Source organism: Rousettus aegyptiacus, unplaced genomic scaffold (assembly GCF_014176215.1).
Source record: "Rousettus aegyptiacus isolate mRouAeg1 unplaced genomic scaffold, mRouAeg1.p scaffold_m13_p_3, whole genome shotgun sequence".
NCBI lineage: Eukaryota > Metazoa > Chordata > Mammalia > Chiroptera > Pteropodidae > Rousettus > Rousettus aegyptiacus.
In genome coordinates, this window is record NW_023416306.1 from 56657051 (window position 1) to 56682480 (window position 25430).

General features: G+C 36.9%; 1 protein-coding gene across 6 annotated transcripts in view; it reads right to left on the reverse strand.

Annotated features, from left to right (window-relative positions):
* NFIB (nuclear factor I B) overlaps window positions 1-25430 on the reverse strand; it is a 218066-nt gene that overhangs the window by 163012 nt on the left and 29624 nt on the right. The window lies entirely within an intron of this gene.

The window sequence follows — 25430 nt, forward strand, 5'->3', positions numbered from 1 at the left end:
TCACAAAGTTATTAAAAATTACCTTTAAACAATCCAACACTTTGATGAGTTTTGGCACGTTTTTTAGAGAACTTAATTGATTTTGAGGATGTCATATATAACAAATGATCAAATAATGGTCTGACTGCTTTTCCAAAACCTTGAGTTCAGCTCTATCCTCTTGAAGTTAATTCCAGATTTCAGGGGCTCTTTATTGACCCCTCACTCCCTCTCCCCACCACCATGCTTACATAGAAATAGTGAACTACACAGATTCTGGAATCAAAGTACCTGGTCTAAATTCATTAGTTTTTAGCTGTGTGATCTTGAAAAGTCTTTTACTCCTCCCTTTACTCTTGCAAAGTCCCTTTACTTCATGTAAAGGGAAGCTAATAATAGTACCTGTCACCATATGGCTATTGTAAGAATAAAATGAAACATTCTACGCAGCTTTTGTTTTATGAAAAATATTCATTTTGACCTACCTTTTCCAGAGGCCCCAACAACAACAACAAAAACACACACATACATTAAATTCCAGAGGTTGAATTTGAGGGTAACAGAGTTCTTAATAAGTTTCTTGTTTAATATCTCAGTTTCATCTTTCATCTCATACTAAAATGCAGTTAGAGAAGGGGGTAAATGTGGCCAAGAAAAAAAATAATAAATTAACCATATACCCATTCTGCATAATAGAAATAAATATATTTTCCTAAAAATTTTAACTAGACAAGTTCCCTCTTTAGGAAAGAAAATTTTCTCTTTAGTCCATGTTATCAATTTCATTGATATAAATTAAGAAGAAAATGTATGAGGAAATGAGATAGAAGAAAAAAACTAATAGAAAGATACAGAGAAAGAAAAAACAAGGAAGCAAGGGAAAGAGGGAGGGAGAGAGAGAAAATGAGAGAGAGAATATGAAAGGAAGGAAGGAAGGGAGAGAGGGAGGGAAGGGGAGGGAGGGAGGGAGGGGGGGAGAGAGAGAGAGAGAGAGAGAGAGAGAGAGAGAGAGAGAGAGAAAGGAAGAAGAAAGAAAGAAAGAAAGAAAGAAAAGAAGACTAGAAAGAAAGAAAGAAAGAAAGAAAGAAAGAAAGAAAGAAAGAAAGAAAAGAAAAGAAAAGAAAAGAAAAGAAAAGAAAAGAAAAGAAAAGAAAAGAAAATTCATATTCCTGTCTCCAGTCCACTAACTTCCAAAAAAGAAAAAAAATATGCTTCACCATTAACACATTTTAGAAATACTAGCCTGTTTGGCAGCCACAGTTACTAAATCATGAGAATCAAGGTTACTTTATCGCCATGAGCTCATATACTAGGACCCAAGGTGACAAGACCAACTGGGTGAGAAGAGTGAGAAGGAACTGGGTGGGGGGGTCATTCGCTTCAACATTGGACCAGAGGCTGTCTTCAAAATCTGAAGACAGCAAAGCATTCTAAGGCCATTAATTTCCAGACTCCTGCCTTCTAAATGGAACCAGGAATTAAGGCACCCTAGTTTTGTTTGATCTGACTTTGCCACTACCCCAGTTCCGATGAGATCCTGCTCTGCCACATCAGAACTGATCAAAAGTGAGAGAGTCAAGCTGCCCTTATGTGGCCTAGAAGCAGGAGCACCTGGTGGGATCCAACTAGTAACAAAAACTCAATCGTTTTTATACATTAGGCAATATGATCTCATGGGCTCTAAAGTCAGACTGCCATGGTTCTAAACCTGACTTGAACACCTATTAGTTATCTGGCCTTGGGCCAGTGAAGCACACAGCCTCAGGTTCCTCACCTGTAAAATGGGAATAAAAGGAAGGTTATTGTGAATATTAAGTGAGATGACATGAACACATAACAGAGTACAGTCCCAGAGGTGACTGCTGTGCTTTACTCCAGCTACTACACAGATGCAAAAGGCTGGGAAGAACTGAAGGTGTCTAACAAGCTGGATGTTAGACCATGAATTCCCTCCCCAGAGCCAGCAACAACCCAGCAGCCCCGGCCGCTTTACTTGGTACTGAAAGAACAAGGAAGAAACCCTCAAAAATGTTTTAGTAACAAAGAGAAAATTCCAGGAATGAGGTCTACAGTGCACCTCCTATGGTGTCTTTGTCTTTGGATTTATTAATACACGTAAGTGGAATTATTTGTTGCAGTGCTAAGGAAAGATAAGCCTTTTGAAGGGATACATATTTTAAAGAGCATTATGTCAGTGTCTTCTATAATTAGATTTTGTTAAAATAATGTAATTTACTAAACTGAGCAGTGTGGGCTTTTTTTTCTCCATTTATGTTTTTAGTGGTGGTGGCTGTTGTTGTCAAGCATCTTGAGTGTTCTTTTATGGACACAGTAAGCTGTAAAAGAACCTCTTTGATGACTCGTTTTAGAATATAAATTCAATGGAAGCAAAGGTACTGCTTATCATTACTGAGCACTTTCATTCAGATCTACTACTTTTATAACTGCTCTGACCTAACGGGGCAATTGATTCCAACATGCAATTTAGCCAACAGGCTGTTTAACCTTGGATGCTTATTAGTAAGGGAACAATGCTTTCAGGATTATGTTGAATAATTCAGCTCTTCCAGTCAAAGAGCTTCGCTGGTGGGTGAGAACAGGATGTAGTTTAAGTACCTGAGAACATTCCACACATCTGGGGTATGTGGCCCTGTGCTGCCCTCCTAGCCAAGGCCCTCTCCTGCCATGGAGCAGAGAGGTGGCACAAAACTAGGCCAGACTTCTTGGATAAAGGCAGGTGAGGTCTCATTACTATATCCCCTTGAAGTCTCTTTCTGTTGCTACTACCAGCAATATATTTTTGAGTTTGCCCTGAATGTCTTAAAGTGGAAATCATTCCACATGAGATTTTGCTGAACATTCAGTATGAACTAGGAAACTACTTTGAGACAAACAGTCCCACTATTTCAGTTGTTTACTCTTCTATTAAATCCTCATTTCCTAAATACTTTTTTGAAAAAGCTTTACACCAGGGCTTCATAAATCAAGCTAGTAGGGATGTCATTCCACTTCAAAACATATCTCACAGAACTGGAGACAGAAAAGCACAAGCATCCATGCACATTCACACAAATACACACGCCTGCTCAACTTTGCACTGAACCCCTGGAATTAACATGCCTCTTTTCACTACACCTTCTTGCTAGGATCTGCCTTCATTTGGGGGCTCCTATAGAACACCAGTGTTTCCCCAAACCACGTTCTAAGTTCCGTGAAATATTAATAAAAGTCCTACAAGGAGGGAAGGAGAGTTCTATAATCGAATTTGTAGTTTTGCTGAGGACAAATTTAAATGTGGCATGCAAGGCTAGAGAGAATCACTTAAGTATATTGTGTGAACCTAGCCAACTATTCAACAACTACATCTCAGATCTTGTTGTTCTCTCTCTCTCTCTTTCTCGTTGTAATAATTGGTTCTTTGTTTAAAAAAGAAAAAGCCACTGAAAGAAAAACCAATTACTTGTGATGGTAATGGAAGTAAAAAGAAAGTGAAGAGGCCTACGGATGTGGTGGTTGTTGGCCAAATACAGATGCCTAAGGAGGAAATCATATTCCAAAGGGCTACCTAAGGGTTCAGAAATTCATGATCATGCCTGAACAAATTTCTCATAAACGTTAAGGGACTACTCTATAGTCAAAACGGTCTAAGTTCCTAGGCACTGCGGAAATAAACTGGACGTGACTGTGGATTGCATCTGAGCAAGATCCTGTTGTATGTATGGTGGAGGAGAAATTTCTCCCACAAAAGGGGGCCCATTGGCTCAGGCTCTGGAAAGAGAGATCTAGGGGCACACTAAGGCTGGAACGGTGTCTTGTCTAAACGGTACTGATGAAAACCAGATATTTTAGTCAATTGGGGTTGAATTTGAGAGCCAGGCATTCAATATAACCTCCAGATAGGTTCACACTGGTTCAAGGTTAGCTTGTGTAGAACAGCCTCCGATGGCAGTTTAAAGTGGGAGGCTGTGAAGGGAGCGCTCTTTATTAACAACTGCAGGATAGAACTGCTGGATCCGGGGAGAACCTATAAGACCCTGTGGAAAGAACAGGTACGGAGGAGCCAAAGTGCACTGAGATAACTGAGGCCTCATGGACTTCAGAGAGATGGATCCAGTTACTTTCCAGATGGTCCTCTGGTCTCATCATGCACAGCTCCCCTGGGTGACTCAGTATATGTGAACGTACTGAGGGCCCATCTGAGTGCTGACTGTAGATCACCCCAGACATTAAGAAATGTGTCCACAGTCCTCCAAACAAAAGTACTTCCTTTCAAAATCATGTAAATGTCCTTTTAATCGATGTTATTATTTAGTTTACATAGTTTTTGTAAAACTCTTTTGTCACTTCCTAAAGATTTATTTTTATTGGGCTTCTGGAAGGATCACCCAACTTTTCACCAAACCTCTCTAAACCTCAGGGTGTTTCAAGTACAAGGAACTTTCCCCTCCTCTCTAGAGTGTTGATTTCCCATGGAAGACAGCCATTTAGAAAAGTCACTAGCATGCAGATACATGCTTCAAAACTTTCTGGCTGCATAACTAAGGCAACATGTAGGTGTGTTAGTTGAGCACATTTAGTACTGAATCTGTAACTGATTTCCACCTACACTGACCAACAAAATGTAGAATCTTGCATGTTAGCTCAGATCTTGCCACCTGGAAGACCAATCACAGCCACGGATCTGTCTTCTGCGATGAGTTCAGACAGAGACAACGTGCTTACTAGTGTGCACACAGCGTGGCCCCAGTGGACCTGCTCTTTCTAAACTCGTGGACAATCAATTCAGAGAACTAAACAGATGGTGTCAAAAGGTAGCCTGCATCATTGATTACCGCCTCCCCATCACTATACATCTTAGTCTTTTAATGGCAAGGAATACTTGAGTATACTAGATTGGTGGAATCAAGGAAAGAAAGAAAGAAACAAACAAACAAACAAACAAACAAAGCCAAGACAGTAGCATTTAAGACTTGATTAGGGGGAAGAAAGAAGAAACTCAAAAGCAGCCACATCTCATACTTTTTTTTAAGTAACTAAAGACCATTCAAATTACATGTCAACCCTTAGTGAAGCAGTTCAGTTGAGCCTAACACCTTTGTCGTTTTTCACATATCTACACAGTTCACCACGAAAATGGTACCTGCCTTCTCAGGGCTCCTCTCTTTTGCCTTCCTCCCCATCCCAGCCTACTAAACACAGGCCACCAATTTGATGGGATTTTTTAATCCTGGCTTTGATGAGGAGGGTCAGTTTGGCACACAGGTGATTTCCTTGTAGATTAAGAACATTTACTTTCTTCCTGCTGGATCCCTCCCAGAGATACCATCAAACTTCTACCTACGCAATTAGTTTTCACAGGTGGCTGTTTTGCCTCCAGTAAAACTACTTTCTTTCTCCTTCTGCAAGTCAAAGCAGAGCGAACGCACATGAAAACATTTCAGATATGAAATAAACACTTTCATACAGGCAGCTATGATGCAATGTGCATCGTTTCTGACCGACCCAAGTTATGGAATGAACTCCACACACCAAGATCAAACTTAGACAGAATCACTTCTGGGAGAAGAAGCAGAATGTAATTTGGAGGAGAGGGAGGGCAAGAAGAGGGTAAAGAGGGTGAAATGAGGAAAGAAAGAGAAGCCACAATTTATGCTAGTTCATAATCTATGGGGGACTTCTGAAGTCTTTTCTCCTTCGATAAACTCTTATTGTGGAAAGTTTCTACTCACCAAACACAGAACTGAGTGTGAAGGAAAAAAGATATTCATACACACGAACAGAAATGGCTGATGACGTGGTTACTTGTTTGTTTTATTCCTGTAGCACGAGAACAGTTTCAACATGAAACTAGAAAGTTGTGAGATGGAGTTGTTTCTCTGATCCCTTTTCTAGTAAAAAGCTCCAATTTTAGAGGCAGCCATTTCCAAAGGAAAAAAAAAAAAAATTCAATGTCGACATAAATCCCTTGAACTAGACATCTGTTTAAAGTGTTTCTAGGTCAGGGGTCTAAATCTGTGAAATGCCAGGGGTGCAGACATGATTTCTTTCCAAAGGTCTCCAAGTACAGCAACATGCACAGAGCCCACAATATTGTTTAAACATCTGGCCCACTTCCCCCAAAAGAAAAGGGCTGATAGAGTGGCTTTTTGTTTTAGCATACGGCATGATTTTGTTATTTGTACAGTCTCTAAAATAAAACTAATGTTAAACAAGGTGTTTTTCCTTGTTTTATATACATTCCTTTAATGTATTATTTGAGGGTGGATTTTCAATGATATTTTGAATGACATGGGGGGTTTGTTTCATAAAAGCTTGTAAACTCAAGGTTGTTCATGAAGAAATGATTGCCATCGGTTCTTCCCTGTGAAGAAAAACTCTTCAAGAATCCTCAATTTCGTCATTCTCTGTCATTGTTCTGATAAAATAAAGTATGTGCCCTTACTTTTAAGTCTATTTCTATACCTGTATTTGTCTATGGGGGCGAGGGGGACTTCAAAATATGAAAACATTAACTCATTCCAGGAAGATGGGGAAGGGGGTGCCGGGAGTTGAATGCAGCTTCCCTAAAGCCTGGCTCAAACCCTTATACATATGGAATTCAGCAGTGGTGACGTCAGAGGGATCTAAGTGGCCATACACGGGTTTGTTCCTCACATTCTTCACAGTTACAGCTCAAACCACCCAAAGAATCTGTATTATGTATTCATTGTAAAGAATAATTATGGACCTACACTATCAAACTCATAAGTGAAGAGCCGAAGGACAGCGAGTGGGAAACTGAGCTTCAGACAAAGAGAGGAGCCTATTCGGTAAAATTGAAAGCAAATGGTTCGATTTCTGAACCCGAATATCGGAGTCTGAGCTCAGGGTTCAGCAGTTACTCATAATTCCCCGTTATTGCTCCTATGTCATGTCTATGTCCCCTAAAAAAGACAATCCAAAAAAACTCCCAGTTCAAGTAAGAAAGGGTGATTTCACTCATATAGGGTGGTGCAATACTCCATGGTTGTCAAATATAATAAAGGGATTACAGTTTTGTTTTGATTTATTTTAATGTACAAAGGAAGAAAGGAGACAAACTTCAAAGGTTTTGCCTCTGGCCCAGACTTCCGGCCTTAGGGAAACAAATTTCCCAGTGAACACTATAGAAATATAGACGTGCTCATTTAAAATAGGCAAAAAAAAAAAAAAAAGGAAAACACACAAATATATATTCCCACTAAGACTATAGATATGTTATATTTTTAAAAGTCAAATGTTTTTTTTCCCTCCCTCTCTGCTGCTAGGAGAGGTGGTCCTGCCCAGTCAATGACCATTCTTACACCCAAAGAATGTTATTTCTATACTTAGGTCATTTTTTTAAATTCAAAATAAATAATATTCTAGAAATATAGAAAGTGATTAAAGGAGGTTAAATAATGTTATCAAAATAGAGACCAAATGAACCCCTATCATACGTGGTACCTAAGAACATTTCAGTGAGAAAAAGGCAGATTACTGTGGTTTCTTCGGGAAAGTAAAAATAATCGGTAATGAGTTTTTATGTATCTGAGGATCATTCAATGTAAAATAAAACATTTTCATTAATATTCAAAAATCTTTGTTCTGTTTGTCTTCTCCTACAACATTATACAGATATTCTTCCCTGAATCTGTCTTATTTTCAATGAACAGTATTTCTAGGACATAGAGTAGAAAAGAATTTCAAAGAGTCCTGAAAATATGAATTTTTAAATTCCAATCAGAGAATGTTAAGGCCAATAAGAAACTTGAAAGAAAAACTGGGCTATCCCCTCACCTAAGGCAAAGCCACACCTATAGTGATTTAAGCAGATAATCATCTAATCTAATTTAAAAATAAATCAGGTTCCATGAACTCCCTCCCTAATACATTCCTGTGCCTGACACCCTTCTACTCATGAAATTCCTTTTCAAGCTATAGCCTAAGCACATTCAGTCATTAACAACAGTGTTAAGTGAGTAAAAAAGCAGATTTAGTGAACCACAAGAGAAGGGAATCACTTTAAAATAAGCCATAAGAATTACTGGATCAAAACGGATTGATTTCAGCCAAGTAGACCTGGGTCCCAGCAATATCCTTTGGGTCAGGATTCAAAACAAAGGTAGATATTTTCCACTATGGATTATACATTATATCATATTTGCAACTAGGAATAACAACCTGTCTACCTACCTATCTATGAACTACACATAGTATCCAGCTATGAAAGAGGTATTATGAACTTAAAGCTTGTGTCTCACCCACCCACCCCCAATTCACATGTTGATGGCCCAACCCATAATATGACTGTATTTGGAGATAGGGCCTCTATGGAGATAATTAAAATTAAATGAGGTAATAAGGGTGGGGCCCTGATCGAATAGGATTAGTGTTCTTTTAAAAGATACACTAGAGATCTTATCTGCTCCCTCTCTGCCATGTCGAGGACACAGTGAGAACGCAGTGTCTAAAAATCAAAAGAAGAGGTTTCAGAATGAAACCTACCTTGTTGACAACTTGATCTTGGACTTCCTAACTTCCAGAACTGTGAGAAATAAATTTATGTTGTTTAGATCACCCAATCTATGGTATTCTGTTCTGGCAGCACAAGTAGACTAGGACAGAGGGAATATTATGAACACAATTGTGTTTACTATGTGTCGCTTACATTAAACATTCGTCTGTCTTCCCCTGATATCTCTGAGACAACATTCCTCTCACTTTTAGGATGACTCCTTCTAGTTTATTTAGTCACTTAACAAATGTGTATTGAGCACCAGCTATGGAGCAGGCATTGAGTTAGATGCTGGAGATACACTTGTTAGTGAGTTTACAATGTGGTGGGGGAAGAAGAACTAAATGAGCAATTCCAACACTATATGATTAAGTCCTATGATAGGGAAGTAAAAAGTGCTGTAAGAGCCCACAGGAGAAGCAACCATCTCAGACAAGGGAGGATCAATTTAATGCAATGCAAAATGTCTCAGTTGGGCCCAGAAAGAAGAATCAAAACCAGTCAGCTGAAAAATGGAGGACTGCGGTTTTGGTGTGACAGCAGTGTACAAAGGTCCTGAGGGCTAAAAGATGTGGGTTCCTCTCCCTTAGTCATTCACTGTAGACCTCCCTCAAAGATCCATGTGCAGCCCTCAGATCTTCTCTAGAAATAGTCCCTCTCTTGACATATCCATATACTTCCAAGCCTTCAATTACTCTCAAATCTGTATTCCTAGTCATAACCTTCCTCTTGAGCTATAAGCACTCTTTTTAATTGACTGCCAGTCATTTCGGCAGTGTGTGACCACTAGCTTGTCTAAAATCCAAGTCTATCCTTTCCTCAGATCTGCTCTTTCTTGTGAGTTGCCCGTTTCTGTGAGCACCTCAGCATTCACCCAGTGGTGGAGTCATCTTTTCCTCCTCTCTCTCTCATACTCTTCATGCCCAACCATTCCAAATTCTCTTTTCTCAGTATCTTCAGACTCTGTCCACTCCTGTCATTTTTTCCCTCAGTCCGATCCTAAGTATCAAACTGGAAGACTGATTTTTACTAATGAACTATTACGAGTAATGACTTGATACTTCACCTAATCAAAATGCAATAATCCACTAGAGAAAACACAAAACCCAGACAAGGAGAAGCTGCTATCAAAGAATCCAAAGAGAGAAAAACAGACAAATGAACATAAATTTTGAGCTCAGAGCTTCCTAGCATACAGAAAAAGAAGGAAAATTAGATTAATTACACAATTCCCAATAATCTATTTCTCAAAGAAATCAATCATTAGGTATTTGAATAAGGGACACTAAACAACAGTTTTTGTAAAATAAGCCAAGGTCTTCTGTATATGGCTCTTTTACATATAAGATGTTTCTTAAATATTTTATTTACAATGAAGCCTACCTAAGGTTAAATCATGTTTCTGCAAATGTAGTTTATTCAGGAATACAGTGAAATGCTTCTTATTGATAGCTTTTTGATAACCATGAAAGGTTACCCTGTTCCTGAGGTTATCTCTGTAAGCACACATGCCGCAAAGGAACTTTTAACCAAAGCTATATTCATAGTTGACAATACCAAAAGGACTAGGACACGAGGCTACCTCTCATCTCTTCATATTTCATTTCCTCAGAAAGGTTTTCCCAGAGGACCTTAGCTAACAAAGACCTCTGCACACCAAATCTAGCTTACTCTATATACTTTTATCATACCATTCTCTTTGTTTCCTCATAGCAGCCACCACAATCTGAAATTATTTGCTTACTAATTTGTCGATTTGATTGATCATTCTCCTCCAACAGAAGGTAAGCTCCCTGAGGGCAGAAGTTGCATCTGTCTTGTTCACTACTGTATACACAGCCCTTAGAAATGTCACTAACATGTAGTAGGTGCTCAGTTAAAATATTTTAAACTATTGAAATGAATAAGCATGTAGTCCATGTTTTTGTTCTAAATCTTTATACGCTATACCCCATACATATGGAGAAGACAACAATAATATTTTAAATAAAAATGTGAAAGCCTGGCTTAAAATGTCCTCCTCTCTGTCTCCATTTTCTCCCTCTTGCAACCTAGCCTCCATTTTGCTGTCAGAGTTGTCTTCTAAAAGACAATCTAATTATAAAATTATAACTGCTCGAAAACTTGAAGAGGTACCCACTGGAAAGTCTTCATAATGGCACTCGAAGCCCTCAGCAACCCTAATCTTCAGTCTAGTCTCTTATAAGTCTCCTTACTCCCTTACACAAGCTAAAATCCACTCATCCTCCTGCTGATAGGTCCTGACACCCCATCCTCCAACAAGCCCTATGTATTCCCAATGACTTACTTTTTCTTGTGCTAGTCCCAACCTCCAGGACTCCCAATTCCTCACATTCCTGTCTGATAAAACTGTCCTCATCTTTCAAGTTCATTTCTTGAGTCACAAGAGCCTTCTTTAGATTCTTGTGAATTAATGAATTTCCTCATCTGTACTCCAATAGCCCTTTTTATCTACCTACATGTCTACAATCTATTTTATATGATTTAGGTGGTTAGTTTTGTTTCTGTTTTCATTACTAGATTAGATTATAAACTCCTTGAAAATAGGAATCAACACTTTATTGGTCGTGGTATTTCCCCCACCTTGAGCACACTGCTAGTCACATAGTAGGCACTAAACAAGTGTTCACTGAATTAGACATCTGCATAGTCAGAAGAACTAAAGAGGCGTTGATGGTGGTCGCTCTGGATTTCAATTTTACACAGTTGACGGCCTTGCTGCAGCACAACCATTCACTAGATTAGAGGTAGGACTAACATTCACTTTACTAGCTAGCAGGGTTATGTTAGTAATTGTTGCACATCGCTCTTCTGTTGCAGGAAAATTATTTTTAAGTTACAGTATACGAATACATGTTTTTTCTAACGATGACTCGTGAAATTCTCTGCTATATTGAAAAGAGTTTTATAGACTCTGTCCATAGACTGACCTTTCACTATTTAACCTGATATCACATAGAACACCATATCTCATTCTGTGCAGATTTTAAATGATTCAGAGCCTTTTTCATCAGCTCTTAACTGACAAAAAGACTGTTTTTTCCCCTATCTTTTTTAGACATTATAGAACACTGAAAACTTTATTATTGAAGAAGTCTTATAACTCTAAGTACAAGGTTTAGAACTATAATTGTGCCATTTCTTCATTACTTTTAGTACTGCTCCCCTACCAAGATTCAGTTTGCCAAATTACAACAGCATTTCCAAGAGTACTACCAATCAACAGAGAGGGCAATGAATGAATTTGTGCATATGCATCTGTCAGGCTATTAAGCAATAAAGCATACAGGCTAAGAGAACGGTATTGAGACATATGTGTTCTTACCATCTGCACACATTGTGGCAATGCATTTCACACATATGATATGTCTGAAGCCTGATTTTACACGTGAAAAAGAAAAGCATTCATGCCAACACTCAGCACAATTCATGTCACATAGGTTTCACAATTGGTGGCTTTATGTTACAAATGCCTATCTGCCCAAATTTTTTTTCTTGTGAAAAATAATTAAGAGATGGCATCAGATACCATCTTTATTCTGAGGATATTGGCTTTAATCTTATGCTAACAAAATCTCAATGACACTAAAACAGTATTGGAGAATAAATTTGTGTGCCTTCTCAAAACCTGTAATTTTTACTTTAAACCACACCTCAATTTTTTTTTTTTTAATAAAAGGAAAGGAAGTTGAACTAAAAAAAAAAAAAAACAGAGTGGCAAGCTATGTATATTAATTTTACATTACATATTTTGGAAAGGCAAATTCATTATTTATACAGGTGCTACCTGACCTCTGTCCAGTGAGATATTCATTTTAACCTATTCATAAGCACACTATAAACAACAATGAAAGTTACATGACCTTACACAGCTGTCTCAGGCCACTGTACTTCCATCGTTAAGCAAACTGTTAGATGACCCTGTTGTCAGAACACACTAAATCTGTCTGAATAAGGAAAAACAAGATTTTCTCTCTAAAGGATAAAACAAAAATCCTGAGCAGAGTTGCTGCTTCCACCACACAGTTACCATCGTTATTTATCATTTATTATTTACCTATGCTTTTCATAGAAGCCTTACAGGAAGCTTTTATGCTGCCTATGACACATAATCAGTTGCTTATTGCCAAGGGAAAGACTTTTCCCCAGAAAGACAATCTGTGCACACACTAATTTGAAAGACAGGATAGGAGCTGCAAGTGTTTTAATAGCCCATTATCAAAAATTATCCCTTGGCTATAAAATCCCCAGACCATTGGCTTGAGATCAGCTCAAAGAAAAATGAGATTACAGAATTTAATCTAGTGAAGGGGAGTGAGAGATGAGTTTTAAAAAGCCTTAGATCACCAAAAAAAAAAAAAAAAAAAAAAAAAAAAAAAAGGCAGAGGGCAGAAACGAGATCAGCTTAGATTAAAACTTCCACATGTTTACCTCATACAAATCTAACATGTTCCAAGATTGATTTTAATTGCTAGAAGTATGCTGTTACTTTACAACATTTTAATGAAGAGTGGAGAATGCTCAGAAAAATATTATATAGTGAGGTGACAGGAAACAAAACAGCATTTTGTCTTAAATTTGCACGACCTAATTTATAGCAATAAAGCAGAACCTATGAGCTCTGGTAAATGTCAGGGCCGTCATGTCCATTACATATGTGAGTAGGTATGAAGCAGTCTCTGTAGGCCCTTCAAAAATTGCACACAGCCGCCCTAATGCAAACCAGAAGTCTCAGACTGCTGGATGAACACTCAGATTCATTCCCATGTGTATATTTAGAGAGGGTCTCTGCCACACTCATCCAATCCTCATTTAGTTAGATTTCAAGGGACCAACCAGAGGCCATAATCATGGAGATGGCTCATGATAAGACAATTCCCACCCCAACAAAATCTGGCCCAACCCCTGCAAAGAAAGCATGAGTCCTGTAGAACCTCCCTCTCCCCCCCACCCAACCTCTGCTCTCTTACATCTCCTCTCCCTTCTCCTCCCCCCACCCTTCCCTGTGAGCATCTGCCTTGCCCAATCTCGCCTGGGCCAGCTCCAATAACAACATCTGCTTGGCAGCTTTTCAAGCCCACGGATAGTTATCTAACTGAGGCTTTTGTGCTGTACTGTTTATTCTATGTGAAGAAATGCCTCCTTAGTTGAAAGAGTACTTTAGAAAAACTGTGCAGCTATTAGCAAGTGAAGCACAAGGCTAATAACCCCCACCTGCTCATCAAATTAATTATGACATCTGAGTCATTATAACTCAGAAAGAAAACACGACTGCAGATTTGTCACATGTAGGAATAAACATGTATTAGGACCAGAAAAAAAATATCAGACCAAGAGACTCAGCTGGACAAAACACATGCTTCCACCTTTTAGAGACTGAAAATATGCATCCTATCTTTCCAAGTGAACTGATGAAGAACGAGAGGTTGGCCAGACAGCCGTACTATTGTAAAATGGCACAAAATGAGATTAAGTCAAGGAATATGGAACCTCAAGGAAAACACTTAAAGAGTCAACTGTATTTCTTTAAAGACACCAAAACATTATACAAAGCCATCCGGCAGAGGGAAATTTACTGTTCATAATGAATATGAGCCATGTCATCTGGTTCATCTTAAGTAGACTCACAAAGACCCAGGATAGTGGATTTTTCCCCCCAGGTACAGAAGAAAATTTTAATGATGCTAATAATTCTTGGAAGAAAATACATTAATGAAAATGAAAACTTGTCATAAAGTTATTGAGCATTTCCTAGTTTTATGAACACACAAAACTAGCATTGTTAAAAGGCAAATTCCATTTGGTAGCCATAAAAAAATTACATTTAAGTCAGACATTTAACACTGTATCTCATAGTCAATAATGTTTTGCTACTATTTCATAGTATTGAAAGTAGCAGCTTTCATTATATGTTTTCAATAAATTTGAAATAGCTACCAATCTCATTCTCTCCATATATTTCTGGCATTTGCAACTATGACATGTATTAAAATATCTTATTCTCAAACTTTATATGTTTGTTAAAGTGATTTGAAAATACATACAAGTAAATTTTAATAAAAGTAAAATTGTTTTAAATAGAACGTGTATTAATAAATGACGAACCATTAAATTTATAGCCATGACATTTTTTCTTGCTGTTATATTAAAAGAAATAAATTCTGAAAAGATATTTGCATGAATCACAATAAATCACTATTATTTAAAAAAAAACGCTCCAACTTAAATAGCATAGAAATTTAAAACCTCTTCACCTTTCTGTAATACTTTTATTATTGGAAAAACTTTTTTATTCTTTTGGAGTCCTTGTGCTGCCAATCAGAAAATACAACTCTTTCTTTAAAAGCATATTTGTATTTTGCTAAATGACATTAGCCTACTACATTTTATTTTCTTCCTCCAGGAAAGTCATCCCATCATAGCAACAGCTATAACCAGCTCTTGCATATAAAATTTTTTCATTCTGCTTTATAGAAGCATAATCCACAGAAGAGTTAATTTTAACACAGAACATGTTAAATTTATAAATCCTCTGAGGTTTAACATAAAATAAAAGCAAATCTCAGGAAGCAATACAATTAGTTTTTTCTCTCTGTAAAACAATTTTTTTTTATCAGAGTCTAGCACTGAGTTGATTTATGTAAATGTGTTACTTAACCTCAACTTAAGATATAAATCCAGAGCAAACATAACAGTGGCAATCCTGACACTCTACTTTGCCAAATCAGAAGATTTAGTCAGCCTAGACTAAAAATGAATTAAGATTATATTGAGACTGTCAGTCCTAAGTCAAGAAAATATGCACAGCCAGAGCAGGCCAGGGAGATCACTCATTAACCAGCCAACAACGTCGCAGAGTTTTTGCCCGTCTGAGAAAATATGCTCCCAGTTTTCAACTCCACAGCAAGTCAAGGCACTCTTTTTAAATGAGTGAATTTTCTGGGGAGTATTTTTTTCCACATCATCAACTCTGAAAAGGAACTCAGCTTCTGTGTTTCTTACCTGCCTAACTCTCCACATGTGGAAGTGGAATGGGCCTTGCATCCTTTAAGGTAAGGTGGGCAGGTACCTGAGCAGAGAGCGACTCAGGGCTATGAGGAGTTAATGCCTCCTTTCTGAAAACAACCTTCAAGTTGATTTTTAACAACAGGTTCCCACAACTACTAAATTCCTTTAGCATGATAGGTAACAGTCATGTATGCTGAAGAAGTATGACTGTGGACTATCCAGCTGCAGATCTCTGCCTGCTGTCTCCTGACCCATGCGCATACACAAGTTACAGCCATGCTGGTCAAGCATGCTCTACAGAAGTCCGTCTGCCTGAGCCTTCAAAGTCAACATATTATTTCGTGAAAAGTATCCTTAGCAAGCATCGGCATTATTGTCAGTCTGACTTTGAAAATTCTAAAGGCATGCCAAAAAGAGGGCTACCTACAATCCAGCAGTTCCCAGATTGTACGCAGTACAGTGATTCTCATATCCACTTAATCTCAGCACGCATCTCCACCCCTACTTCCTTCCCAATGGTATGTGGTCTTGAAAACACAAATGTTCACGTTTCCTGAAGCTGAGCGGCAAAGGAAAAGTCCCCTCCCAAGAGGCAGAGCTGCATGCTTTTGGTGCCTCTGAAATTGTTCACTATAGTACAGCATAATGTGACACCCACCACAATTAGCCACAGGGAAATAGTCTTTTATTCACCTCTGATGTCATATAACAGATAAGACCATGATTTGACATCACATCAGTTAGGAGCCATGTTATCTACAAAGTATTTTAGAGTTTGTCAAGAAGGCCATGATATTGCAAGTCTACTTTAGTTTCTAAATTGCATGTGTTCCTCTAAATCTCTTGACAAATCCACTATTGGCTGAAGAGTACGAAATGACAGAAGCAAATTATTTTTCAGAAATTAGACATTTTCACTGGTAGTCCTTAATCTTGAGTAATCCTTTCTTCTCTTTATTCTCTCCCCCTTCTCTGGCATTCTTCTTCCCTAAGTGTGCATGCACAAGCATGCAGGCGCGCGACAGACAGACACAGACACATACAGACACACACACAGACACACACACACACACACACACACACACACACGCATGCATGCACGCACGCACAAAGACATCCATTAATATTAAGTACAGTTTTGTAATGTTTTTCAGAATTTCTCAGGGGCTTTAGGAGGGCCGCAGCCATGCCAAAATTACAAGCTTTCCTCTAGTCAGGAGGGATGTCTTTTCAAAGCCCAGCCCTCATTTTTCAGTCTGATGTAAGTAAATTTACCTCTGTGCTGAGCTGAGCAGCTTTTCTTTGTCGTTTTTGTTTTTCTAATAGCTGCTGCTCTGGCAGAGCTATTCATTTCAAAGGGAAGTTAGAAGCATTCTTCACTCTTCCCCTTTTAGATTATTTGCAGTTACTGACTCTTCTGAAATCTTAGATTTGAACAGAAACCTAAAGCATAGCACCATTTTAAAACAGCAAATCACCAACATTCCTGGGATCACATTTCTCTACAACAAGTATTCAATATGAGGCACAAGAATTAAGTCTAAATAGTCTAAAATTCACAAAATAAAGAGAGGGCATTATCTTTAAAAAAAAAAAAAAGAAAAAACAAAACAAAACTGGGGCCCACTCTACTCCGGTAGCATGGTGATGGATAATAATCTTTTGGAAACATTGTTTAAGCACCAGACAAAAGGTGGTGAAATTGTTTGCTTTTTGGTCAAATTAGCTGATTTCTTGAGAAAGTAAAATCAACTGTACCAAGGCAACTAACTTTTGGAAATACTGTAAGGCAACAAATAAGAACTGGAGTTTTTCCTTAGTTGACTTATTTCATGAGAAAATCAAGTCGACTGTCCTAGATCATTAATCTGATAAGATCTAAGATAAAATCCGTGGATGAACCATCACTAAAAGTTCTTAATTTGTCATGCCTCAATCTAGCCAATAAGACTCAGTTCTCAATGGTGGATTTGCTGCTGATCCATTGATGAGTTTTACATGGAATGCGCCAAGGTCACCTCTCTGAGTGTACCGAACTCCGCAGATTCTACATTTGTATCACATAGTTAAATGAGTAATCGACAGTTTATTACCTTTCTGGTCATCTAATGTTGACTCTTTTTTACGAACCAATATTCACATGAACATACTTGACTTCATAACGGTTTGGGGGTTTTGGCAATTGTCCATCTCAAAGTCATAGTAAGAGAAATAATAAAGGGATATGAGTGCAGTTGGAGTAAACAGCAAGAAAAATGTACATGAGCCACGGTAAGAAACAGTGCCAGGCCAGGAAGACTCTCATGACTACCTCCTGAGTCATCTCATTCACCATGTAGAATAAAGAATGTGTACATAGTGAAAACCGTATTATACACTGAGGGTTAAGTCCTTAGGTCTTAATTTCCTCATTGTGCATATTTACCTGAAGGGACACCAGTGTGATACTGTGCCACATTCCATACTAAGAAACTGATGCAAAATTAAGCCTGCAGTAGGAGGAAAAAGATGCTACATTCCTGGGGAAATTTTCAAATAACACCACAAACAAATAAATAATAGCAGTAAGAACTGACTCCAACTTCTTACCCTCCTTTCCCCACTCCCTTTTTGTTTGTTTGTTTTTTTTTTTACATTTGTGTGAATTCAATAACCTTAATCACCTAACTCTATTATGCCTAATGAAACCAAAAGGCTAAATTTGTTGATGTTCAAATCCCTACCAGAATACCACAAACTTCCTTGAAACTAGGAAGAAAAAAAGAACTCATTTGTAGCCAAAAATGAAGACTCTGAAACACATGCTATAGCTCGATCGATGAATAATTTGCACCTGTAATGTAAGAAGATGCTCAAAAAAAAAATTAAATGGTTAGATACTGCAGATTCATTTTTTAAATTGAAGTCACAAGGTTTACCCTACTCAATTCTTGAGTATGAAGTAGAGAGCCAGGCGTAGATTTTCCATGGATTTGAGGCATTTATAATGCAATCAGGAAAAAACAGTTGGAGAAGGATCCTATATTTAAACCCCAGCTCTCAACTACCTGTTGGGTGAATTACTTAATGATTCTCAGCTGTAAAATGGGAATAATATCTATTTCACTGAATTGAGTTAACTATTAAACAAGATACCATAAACAAAAGACAAAAGTGCTAAATAATTTACAAATATAAAGTAAACCCCTTAATAAGGAAATACATGAGCTATATGAAATTAACTTCAGAGCAGTATAGCTTGAATTCAAGGAATGAAGGGGAGATGAATGACTGGAAAGGGTGGATTTGTTGTATTTACCTCATTCACAGAAGGTCGAAAGGTATAGGGTTCAGGGCATGATCTATGGAGTCAGACAGGCTTGGGGTTAATCTTGCCTTTGCCATTTCATAGCCGTGTGATCTTGGACAGCTCATGTAAACCCTCTGAGCTCTGATTTCATCATCTTTAAATGAGCAATAATAATACCTACCCGGTAAAGGAAGCTGGAATGTTTAAATAAAATACTACGCATATAAGCACCTGACTTTTAAAATTAACATTCATGCAAGTGAAAGTGGACCACACCAAAAATGTCTTGTGGACTGTTTGTCTTCCACACTGTTGTTAATATAACTTCATGTAGTTACCGTCTAAATATCTTCAAGTATTCAAGATTGAAATGAGATTATGTGCTTTTTTAAAGTGTATCTTTTCCCTATCAAGCAGCAACCTAACCAAAAAAAAAAAAAAAAATACTTTCATAAACAGCTTAGGAAAGAATAATTTATCAATTTAGTAAGGTTCTGCTGCTATGAAGAATTTTTTCTTATAATGAATTATTATGTGTAACCCATCTGAAAAAAGATTTTTTAAACAAATAGGGTATTTTAACCTTCTTAAAGGATAAACTGCTTTATATGTTACATTTGGGAGAATTTTCTTTTTAAGTAACAATTTTGTACTTATCTTGAAAATAAAATAGAAAGTAACTGGCCTAATAAGCAGCTGTATAGCTTGCTTTCTACAAATCAGAATATTGAAAAAGTGTAATACTCACAGTTTTCTGACAGAATTTCTTTTAAATGTCTCCAGACAATATGAATGTATGCACACATGTGCATGCGCACACACAGGCAACAGGCACACGCACACACTAAAATTTCTGAATCAATAAGTCATTTGGAAGAATCTCCAGAAGTGTGCCGAGGCATGTTTTTGGTGTTTTGCCAAATTATGTGCTTCTGTTTGTGGCTTTCAAATATGGATTAGACAGATGCATAAGCATGTACTGTTTGGCAAGTAGCGACAATGGTCTCGTCTGAATTTAGTAATTTAAGCTTTTCATTAGTCCTCTTAGGTGAAAGAAAGAATTAACAACTTGTTTGAGCTCTATCTTTATATCCCTTTCTCATCCATTCTTGTTCACTTGCTATATAGATTAGAAGCCAAAGGAATTTCAGATGTCCTCTGAAGACAAACCTAAAGCAAGAGCCTCAAACAAGGGGTTCAAGTGACAAATACTGGACATTTAAACTGGAATCTTAACTTTTGGTCATTGTTATTCTAAGGTTGTAACTCTACTTTTCCAAGTTCGTCAATGTACTTGAACACCCAGTGTGCCATATTTTTTTCTGACAAAGAAATAAAGATAGAAATTACCTAAAGAGGTAAAAGGTCACTTGAGATTTCTGTTTCTCATGCCTTGAAATTATAACACATAAAAGTAGACTTTTACATGACAAAGTGCCCACAAAGGTGTATCTGTCTCCTATGACTGTTTCTGGAAGAAGCTATGTCCTTGATGCCCTGCTTCATACCATAATCACTCTAAACTTCAGAAGTCAGCTTCTTAAGACCATGAACTTTGGTGTTAAATTCAGAAACAATTCCAAAGCCAAGTTCATCCCAAATTCTGTCACAACCATCCTAAGGACCAGTATGTCTTTCTAATAGAAACCAATAAAGTAATAATTATAATTTCTAGCCCTTCTCCAGATCACTTTAGAGAACACCAAAGGAAGTTCAACTGACTTGTAGTATTTGACATTTTCCTCTGTTTGTGGGTTAGAATAACCTTAATGTCCGATAGAAGAGTTCACAGGAATCAAGAGGTAAAAAAGATTAAAGGCTGATAGTGGTCCGTGGTTAATTGAATCCCCTGTGAAAAGTTATAGAAAGATTAGTTTATACAGCTGTCGCTATTTGTTATAACATTGCTAACAAGACACATATGTTCCATCGAAGCCTTATTTTGGACCTCCAAAACTGGACAGTCCAATAGTCCGAAACACATGTAGAAGTCGACAAAAAACACTACAGACTAGGAAGACCAGTGTATCTCGCTTGTTTCAATGGCCAAGGAAAGAAAAGGTGTGAGCCTCAGAGTGAACACAGCCTAGACCATTTAGATATGGGGGTTATTGAGCAAAACATTAAAAAAAGTGAGCTGAGAATTGGAGTAGTACTCTGTAGGGAAAATTACTAAGGTTTAATGTTTTAACTGTTTAGTAGAGAATTTGAACCTTTAACTCAAATGATTTATAAGTAGTGACTTTCTCTGAAGAAAGTGAAAAACTAAGACTGAGAGAAAATATTCCTAGAAAGGGCATGAAGCTAACCATGTCATTTGTCCCTTGCATTTTCCAGGAGTCTGCTCTGCTTATAAACTATAGATACACTGAGAAAAAAAAAAAAAATGTGTTAACTAACTTTAGGAGATTTTCAGTAAAACATTAAGATAAGCTAAAAATCCAAAACAAGCTCAATGCAAAAACACTGTAAGTATTATACATTAAGCAAGGTATTATGAATAACTTGTAGTTCATATTCTCAGAAATTTTTCATTTTAGTGGAAAGAACAGAGAAAAATAAATACATGCATCTAATAATATGTGTGTATGTGTGTGTGTAAAGATTGAGAGAAAGGAAGGGGGGGGGGAAAGAACTTGTAGTTCACAAAGCCCTCTCACAAAGATTATCAAAATTTATCCTCTGGAATAACCGTTAACACTAGCACCATTGTACAGATAGTAAGACTAAAGCTTAAGTCTCAATAACTGATAATGGAACCAAAAATGGAAGCCAAGTCCTTACTTCTTCTATGACAACAGGAGAATATTATGTCTATTGATCTATTGATCGCCATGATGAAAAAAGTCTATTATGCCTGAAAACTGTGAATTCTATTTTCGATGTTAATAAATATACCCTCAAAGTTGTACCTCCTTCCCACTACCTCTCATACATTTTACACAAAACTTAATTGCTAAGATTGAGAGCTTACTGAAAACCCAAATAAAAGGAAGCTGAGGCTAACGGTGGTCACGCTGTCTCCGTAGTGAAGACAGGTCAAAGGACACTTCAAGGAAAAGGTTTTGAGGCAGCAGGGATTGAAATAACTTACTTCAGCAAACTATATATAAATTTAGTTGCTCATCTACAACTCAAAGCACCTAAGAAATTTTCGTGGATGAATATTTATGAACTACATGTACTGCTTCCAGTCTGAATTTGCTCCTTCTACACACTCCTTTCATACTCTTCCTCTCCAGTTCATTATCCTATTATAGCGGGCTGAAGAGGCCATCTTGAACCTCAATGGAAGGTACAATTACCATAAAGCTCCCAACTGTAAACAATAGTCTTATAAAAATAATGCAAATTCAAGAGGTAAGAACGGTGTTTAGATTACTTTTGCATATTCTTCATCTAAAACAATCCTCTTTCCTCCACATCTTTTGTGCATTTGATTAAAGTACCAAAATACACTTTCAACATAAGTAGCTGGATTGCTTTGCTAGCAGCTGAAGTGCCCATCCAACCCTATTAACTTGATCCAAGATGGTACTTCAAAATGACACACGTTAAAAAATGACAGGTAAAATCCAGTATTTTATTTCCTAGAAAGAAAAATTAATCTGAATCTTGTATATGTAGTTTAATATAATAAACAGTCTACTAAAAAGGTTATTCCTATCCTGGATTAGCTTCACTAATCCAGTTTAAGAGCTAATCTAAAATAATAGTTTAACGAAATTGTTTATGTCCAAATCCTGATTCCACTACTTACTAGTTATGTGACATTGGATAGATTATTTGACTTTTGTTTCTCAGTTTCCTCACATGTAAGAAGATGATAAAAGAGCTTGCTTCATATGGTTAATGTAAGAAATATGTGAATCTCTAGATACATGTGTGCATGTGTGTGCACGCATGTGCACACACACACATTCAAGTACTTAAGAGTTTCAATATTCGTCCATTTTTTTCAAGTCTTTACTCAAATGTTGCCTCCTCAGTAAGACCTATTCTATCCAGTTTTAATACTTCCATCTTTCCTACTCTTGCATCTCCATTTTATTTTAAAACAGTATTGCCCACAAGATCAATGCTTCTGTGGTCAGTATTTAATTTGTAACGTGCCTTCAAGGAATGAGGTAACTCATTGGCTAGTCTCCTGTAGCAACCAGTTCACAAAGGAATTTCATTCCTACACCAGACAATGTTAGGAAAGGTGGGAGCAAGAAGACAGCTCAGAGGAGGCACACAGCAGGTGTCTGTGGTTCTTTGGAGGATGCATCTCTTTTGTAAACAATGAAACACTCTTCTTAATAAATAGCAAAACAGTAAAAAACATATACTCCCTGAAGTATAAGAGAAGACCTGGGAAGGGTTATAGACGCAACTGATAATGGTTTCCTCAGGAGAGGGACAAAAATAGACCAGGAGGAATTTTAGCTCTGTGTATTTTAGCTTTTACAATGAAAAACTAAGTGTCACTTGTATAACTAAATAACATTTAAAGGCCTGAATCTCGAGTATATTGAGCTATCTCTAGTCTCACTCTAAAATGTGTGACATAGAAAGTATGATATTTCTCAGTAAACATTCTAATAAAAGTGAATTGCAGCATATATAAGGAAAATACAAAGATCCGTCACATGTAGTATCAAGTCCCTGTACGTTTTTATAGCATTCATGTAAACTTCTAAGGTTTGTTTGCAAATATTCGTTTATTCCCTCTAACTTTTCCACTATGCACCTGGCCTGTTTTCTCTGTCCAGTACCAAAATATAAGAACACACACAAAAAAAGCCAAAATTGTACATCGTTAGGCCAAATATTATAAATATTTCAAGATGGCTAAAGAAACAGCAAATATTTTATTGTTCCGCAAGCATACTTACATGCCCTTAAAGTGAAACAAAGAACTATAAGAGTGCCTATGAGTCATATATATTTGAATAGAATTTTCTGCTATACTAATTCTGATGTTCATTCCATATCATTTAAGGCCCATATGAAGGGAACACATAGGTGAAAGAATGATTTTCTACATAAATCATCTCTAGTTCCATGAATATTCTTCATATTTATGGTGGTTCCCTTTCTATTAGCTCTTCCAAACTATGTTCTCAAATCAATATTACTTCAAAAGCAAAGATTCTTTTTTCTTTTTTTATATCATTGAGATTATTAAAACTATAAGAGTTTTCTTATTATTTTTCTGGAGATTTATTAAACTACAATATTTTGTATGCAAAATAAATTATGGTGATCCATGAAATCAATAAAATAAAAAAGCAATAAAATGCACTGCTTTTTTTTTTTGCCACAATATATAAGGTGAGCCAAAATGGGAAATTACGTATATTTTTCTAGAAAAATCATTTTTATCCTCTCAAATAATAAGAACAGCAAATAAAAAAACAAAACAAAACAAAACAAAAATCTGTATTGTGAATGCTAACTCGAACCATGCCAACGAGCATTCAAAAGATTAATCAAAGACTTGACAGTTGTTAACAGTTCAACATGGTTCCCATAATTATCCAATTACACATATAATGCAAATAGTAGAAGTCTTATGGGTTCCATAGAACATGAGTATCAGGCTGCTTCAGAAGACTATTAACTGTAATGTACTGTCTGCTGAGTCAGAAGAAAGTGAAAGGAGAACTAGTAAGTACATTTATAGAGGAAGGCAAACAGAAGAAAAATAGAGTGGGGAGACATGTAACTCAACCACTCTTTATGTGGTCATATAAACACAACAGACAGTGGTAAAATCCAGAAAACAAAATTTAAGTAACAATTATTGTAAAACCAAAAGAATGCAAAGCAATGACTTTACCCTATAATTCCTACTGGCTGCACTCTACCCACAGCATACTTCAACCACACTTTTCTAGCTCACTGCTAAGTTAGAAACATGGATGTAATTATAGTTGTTGGCTTTTGACTCTGTCTATAAACCATGCAGAGATAAACTGCTATTAGTGAACATACCAACTCCATATAATTGTGTTTTGACATTATAGGTAAAAACAGTGAGAAGGAAAACTAACCACAGCAATTATAAACAGCATGCTCAAGGGCACGTCGGGTCACTTATGACCTTGACTAAATTGTAATCCTTAAGCTGCATTTTCACACATTCAGATGCACACACACACATACACGCACGCGAATACCCCACACCTGTCTTTTTTAGGGAAATGGATTCAGTGAACATAAAAAGTACTAAAATATATATTCATAAATACTCAAACACAAAATATGTACAGTATGGGTCAAATATCTGTACTTAAAAATTTTTAATATATTTTAAAAAGCCAAATGTAAATTTTAGAAGAAATATTTTGTGGTAAGTGTTCATTCTAAAAGTATTCTATTTTGCAGCTGTATCTACTCAGAAGAAGAGCTGAGGAAATATGATTCGGTATCAAAACTTCTGCTATCGTATAAGTTGGGTTTAGGTTGTATTATTTGGAAGATAATTTTGAAATGCTTAAACCATCTACTTACATTGATAACATTTTTGCAATAATTTTTCAACTATTTACTTCAGTTTATTGGCTGTAGACAGAACTATTATATCCATTTCTTTTCATAATTGTCTTCCCTTCTCCCACCAAGATGAGACCA